Genomic DNA, 6,460 nt, shown 5'->3' on the forward strand with positions numbered 1-6,460 from the left:
TTGAGCACACATTAAGCATCCTCAGCAATAAATCTGAAAATCATGCATCTGGTATGGTGTCATTTGGGGGTCCCCAGGTGTCACAGTTAGGACCCCGAGTTTGCCTCCCGTGACCCCTGCCACTGTCCTTGTGACTGGCTGCAGAGGGCAGCAAGAGGAGCAGAGGAAACCCAGAATTTTCATTTAAAAATACAAGAAGCTCTGGGATTTCCAGGCCGATCTTGCTGGGGACAAGTAACACTTGAGATTTGCAAGAGTTTCAATTTGTCCCAACAGCTACGGGTTTGCTGGAGTGTTGCCTAGCAATACACCCTTCAAAGCCTCCCAGGCCCACGACTCCACCAGACAGGAACATCCTTAACTTGCATGCACTAGGAGGACGTACAGCACTTGTGAGGTGCCAGGACTGCTGTGTGTGCCTGCCTTCCTGTGCTTCTGGGCCCCAGGCCTTTGACAGCAGGATATGTGGGCCTGTATGAAGTGCTGCCAAAAACCTTGCAGTCAGCCACAGTAGGTGCTTTATTTTTTTACATTTAGTATGGCTGCTGTGTTTTGAGATTGCTAATGTGTGACCCGTCTGTGTGTTTAGGTGTGTCATTTAATTGTCTGCCATGTTGCAAGTAAAACCGAACAGTTATACCTTGGCAGTTAGATCCTATTCAGAAACGAGCTCCCTCCTGACCCTTTTTGTAAGTGTTTTTGTAAAACTCAGTCCAGCCATAGGCATCGAAGCGCCAATAAGTGAGTTGAGCAGAACAGAGTGACAATGATTGTAACTTACTGAGAGGAAAGCCAGCTGTTAAGGTGCTTACGAAAAGATATATGAACAACCAGCCTTCTAATATTTTCTGGAAGAGAGTTCCAGAGCTTTTTCGCTACAACCAAAAAGGCCCTGTCTTCCCATCTAACTTTCTTACAGTGAGGGACTAGGACATTCTGAAGGCCAGCTGATCTTAAAAGGCAGCTTGGAGCGTACCACTTAATTGTGGATTGGAGATATCCAGAACTCTGGGAATGGAGAGCCTTGTGGGTCAGACAAAAATCTTTGAAAGTAATTGGTTTCCTAATAGGGAGCCGGTGTGGCTGTCTACGACTCTCCCTAGCAGAGGCAGACCTGGTTAGTCCTAGTACTAGACGAGCTGCAGTATTCTGTATAAGCTGAAGCTTATGCAGAGAAAGTTGACTGATATTCAGACGCAATGCATTGCAGTAGCCCGGCATAAATATAATAAGAGCAAGGACCACTGGAGTTCTGAGATCCTTTAGAAGGAACGCTAGAAAACTTAAAAAAAAGTTTTAACCATCCAAAAGCAAGCAGTGATTGTTCGGTTGACCTGAATATCGAAAGCCAAAGAATTATCAGACATGATGCCTAAGTTTTTGGGTGTAGCTATGGGGGATGGTAGAGTCCAACAAGATTCAGGCCACCAACGATTACCCCAAATCGGCCTATCCACTCCAAATACTAGAATCTCAGTATTTTCCCTGTTTATTTTTAGCTAGTTCTGGCTCATCCATCGATTGACTTCCCACATGCAATTGTGATACCTGTCCGCAATCTTTTCCCAATTCTCACTGATGGATACAATAAACTGGGTATCATCTGCATACGAAGAAACCTGGAAACCATTTGATTGGACTCATTTCGCCAGGGGTGCCACATACAGACCGAAAAGGGTTGGACTGAGAGATGACCCTTGAGGAACACCACAAGGTAGTTGAAAAGGGACAGCTCCTTAGTCCCTGCAGCTAACTGTAATTGATTTCCACTCAAAAAAGGCTCCAATATCCCGACTGTAGCCTCTCTTACCCGTGCCTGTTGCAGCCGCTGCACCATCAGCTGAGGGGAGATGCTGTTGAATGCAGCTTACACATCCAAAAGTGCCACAATGGCTACTCCCCCCCGGTCCACTTGTCTGTGTAGAGAATTAGCAGTGGCAATTAGGGCAGATTCTGTGCTGTGGAACTGTTGGAACCCATGTTGCGGCGGGATCAAGACAGCCATTCTCAGCAAAAGTCATTCTTAGCAAGTTTACAATTAAGATGTTTTTCTAGAATCTTAGCTGGAGCAGGCAGGAGAGGGATCAGACATAGATTTTTCAGATTGCCAGGGTCACCCCCATGTTTCTTTTTCAGCAGTATAACAACTGCCTCTTTCCAGGTCGAGGGAGATACCCTGAATCCAAAACTTCTGTAAAGGTAGCTCCCCGAACCTTGGAAATAAGATCCGGAGGCAGTTGTAAAACCTTAGGAAGACAGGGATCATCTGGAGAGCCAGAAGTGATCCCCGCAAGAAAAGACTTGATCCTATCAGTTGAAAGCGAAGTGAACCTACCTAACGATGGCTCACTATCCACTCCTCCATCTACCTCAGAAACATTATTTGCGAGATCCGGGAAATGCTGAGGAAAATCAGAATGAATCTGCAAGATCTCATTCTTAAAAAACCCTGCAACATTATCACAGAACACTTGAGTTCTCTAAATCTTGAGAAATAGAGGGGGACGCCAAAGAGCATACCACTTAAGAAGATCTTTTCGGACAATATTAGCTGCCTTTATCTTTTGTGAAGAAAAAAACGTCCTTTAGCTTCTCTGCTAGCTTGTTTATAATTGCGTAAATGTCCCCTAAGCTTGACTCTCTCTGTCAAATCTTGATCCAATTTCCATTTGCGTTCCTGACGTTTATACAAACTTTGAAGCTCCTAAGTGTACCATGGGGTTGAGGTTTTCCTACTTCCAGCCAATCTATCCTCTCTCTTAGGTGCAATACCTTCCACCGCCACCCTGACCCATTGGTCATATTTCTCCACCAGCGTGCCTTGCCTCCCTCATTCCAAAACCCAATGTCTTTCAAGAGCAAGAGAGAAGGCTTGCCTCCAACTTTTTCCCCAGTTTCTGACCTTCTTAGTGGTCAAAGGTCTATGCTCTATTCAACCCCCTCGCCAGACCTCAAAGGATAATAAACTATGATCTATCCAATCAAATACCTGACTAACAGTAATAGTAAGATCATCATACCTGGAAAAGATCCCATCCAGAGTGTGACCCACCGTGTGGGTGACAGACATGACCCCCTAAAGTCCAGCCAAAGCTGATCTTAAAATCATGAAGGGTATTAGTATTGTTGTCCAACTTGTCCTTTAAATGAAAATTAAAATCCCCTAGCAAAATGCATTTATATAAAGTAATCAGCGATTCAACTGCTAGGTGCCAATTCTGAAGGAATTTTTTTTTAGGACCTGGTGGATGGTAAATCAAAGTACTCTACAACCAGGTAGCATCTCTATATCAAAGATTAAAAAGGGCACCTTCGCATATCTACAAGCTCATGCTAAGCGGTTCTAATGTGCAATTAAAATTACTTCTATACATCACTGCCACACCACCTCCCCTCCAACCAGACCTATCCAGCCTGGCGGGCTCATACCCTTGAGGAGTGACTGTAAGAAATTCAGGACCGGAATCTTCCCTGGCTCATGTCCCAGTCTCAAACAAGCAAACCAATTCTATAGCTACAATGGTCTCACAGATTTCTACACTGTGTTTAATGTGGGAGCGAGCGTTATACGCAGACTCGCACACAGCCACATACCCACATGCACATACAGAGTACTCACACTACGGCCAACACACACACACGGCTGAAACACACACCAACCCCCAGATCCGCAGCACCGGCACAGTCACACAGAGCACCACCAAAAGACACAACTACACCACAACCGCAACACCAGCAAAGCATCGGCAATCACCCACAATAGACACCACCACTTGACAAATCATACATACAACACAACATACCAACACCAGAGAAAGAGCACACACAATCACACATCCAAACAATGCAGCATATGTCATACCCCGCAAACACACATCACTATGGATCTGACATACCAATCTCCACACACACTCATGCACATAGTACACCCACACAAAGGCACACAATACTGCAAATAACACATGTCAGCACAAACACCACACAATACTAACACAACAACATGTCCCCAACATACACATGCCCATCACACAATACACACCCATTACTGGGGGGCAAATGCTATGCACACAACCACACATGCTGCCCAGACACAACTGGTAGCACAACCACCACTCACACAAAACGTAACCTTTGAACCAAAAACAATATATAAGATCAAGGCCATAGGCCAGTCCAAAATCAACAAGTGCAAAATGCACAAGTATATGCCCCTAACTTGACTCCTGACTGCCAGGTATGATGGAGGGGGGGGGGGGTTTGGGCTCAGTGTTGAAAGGGGGATCTTTGAGTTTGGGGGGGCTTAGGTCGAGGTTTAGGGGAGGGTTGGGAACTCTTGGGAGGGGCAGACTTCTTGGCGGGGATGGGCATGGGTACTTGCAGGGGGCAGTGGAGGTGGAAGGGATGGACTTGAGGAGGGACACAGAGTATTTTGGGGTCTCACGGGGTGGGAGAGGAGTAGGGAAAAGGTTTAACTCCAAGAGGAAAGCTTTTTTTGACATGCGGAGATGATCATGGCAAGAGGGTTTGGGTGTAGAGGGAGAGGGAGTGGTTGTCTGAGGTGTTTTGGTAGATGTCTTGGGTGCATGTGTGTGTGAGGTATGCTTGTGGGTGTTGGGTGTCTGTAGGGTGGGTGAGTGTGGGTATTTTTGTGACTTGGGAGGAGGGGGTGGAGGTGCTGGGAGATGCTGTGGTGGATGGGTGACTGTCTGTTGGGGTGGTGACTGCAGGCATGGTGGATGTGCTGTATGTTGCCGTGTCTGTAGTTATGGTGTCTGCAGATGTGGTGACTGGGGTGGATGTCTGAGGATGTGCTATTGTGCTGATTGTGGGTAGGATAGGTGTTGTGGCTGGATCTGTGAATGTTGGTGTGGTGACTGAAGGTGTGTCAGGTGTTGTGTCTGTGATGCTGGAGGTGGTGGGGGTGTCAGGGCAGGTAGTGATTGGTGATGTGTCTGCAGGTGGATGTTCCCTGTGTGCATGCCTGTGTTGCTTGTGGTTGTCAGCGCTACCCTTGGATGTTGAGGTGGATGCATGCTTGTCTGTTAGTGTGTTGTGGCTGGGTTGGGGAAGAGGAGTTTGGGATTGGGAAGAGGAAGGTGGAAAGGGGGTGGAAGACAAAGAGTGACTGGTTGCCACCAGTGTGGAGGCCAGAACCTGATAGGATCTCTGTAGGTCAGCCAGTGCACAGTGTATGCCCTCCAGGAACTCATTATTCTGTTGGACGTGAGATGACAGTCCCTGGATGGCATTCATGATGCCACAGAGATCGACCTCAGGAGGTCAATAGCCTCCTCACTGAGGGCAGCAGGGCTGGCAGGGGCAGAGGTGCCTGCGGCAAAGGAGACACCCACCTTCTTGGGTGAGCGGGCACGGTCAACTGGGTGGGGAGCTACATGGAGGGCAGTGGTAGAAAGGGGGGTGGTGGACAAAGATGGTGCTGGGGTGGTCCCAATGGGTCTGCCACCGCCAGGGAGTTCAGGATTCCAAACATGATGTGCTGGATCCAGTCTCACCCGTGGCACTCCCCTTACCCTCCAGGCCACTGGATCCCTCGCAGTCGGTGGTATCAGCACTCCGGGTCCTGTAACCAGCAGCATCCCCACTCACGTGTGCCCTGTCTCCTTCGCCTGCTGATGCTGATGCAGACATACAGAGCGAGAGAGAAGGTCATCCCATTCTTCATGTACACACATTATAACATACACAACTGTAGGTATATATCTCCTGGCAAGGTAATCCCATGTTAAAACCCACAGATCCTGCATCATGTCAAAACATGTTACTTCTATCTACCCCATTTGTCATCTTGTTCACCTACATCATAATTAATGAAAGCGAGCACAACTGGAGCATCCCATCAAATCACCTATAACTCAAAGTCAGCATGCTCATCATGCCCTGGCTAAAGCTGATATATCATCCTAATCCAGCTCATAACTTTATTATACTTATCACTTTAAGGAAATACAGTTGACAGAAAACACCATATCATGCCAAATACGGATCTACATCTGCCCAGTCCACAAACATAAGTCATGTTCCATGCAAGTACAGACAACTCTTCACAAATGACACGGCAACTGTCATTCCAATCACATGCCTAGCTGATCCCTCTGTACATAAATGACACAATGGCAACAATCTCTGATGAAGACACAACATGTGGCAGTCCCAAACAGTTGCCATCACATTTTTACATTCCATGTCTAAAGAACAGCTATGTCAGAACACATACCAGATCTTAGTGGATTAGCTGCAGTCACTATTCACAGACATTCCCTATTACATCATAAATGCATGTACTGCTATTGTGGCCTACTTAGCACACATGAGACATCCACTGACAATCACAGAGAGCATAGTTACAACTACTAAACAATGGACAGCCTACTACTTCCTAGGAGGGCACATTACATTCTACCTGACATGCGAATTCAGATCAATAACATTACAACATGAG

This window comes from Pleurodeles waltl, chromosome 1_2, assembly GCF_031143425.1.
Source record: "Pleurodeles waltl isolate 20211129_DDA chromosome 1_2, aPleWal1.hap1.20221129, whole genome shotgun sequence".
Classification (NCBI taxonomy): Eukaryota; Metazoa; Chordata; class Amphibia; order Caudata; family Salamandridae; genus Pleurodeles; species Pleurodeles waltl.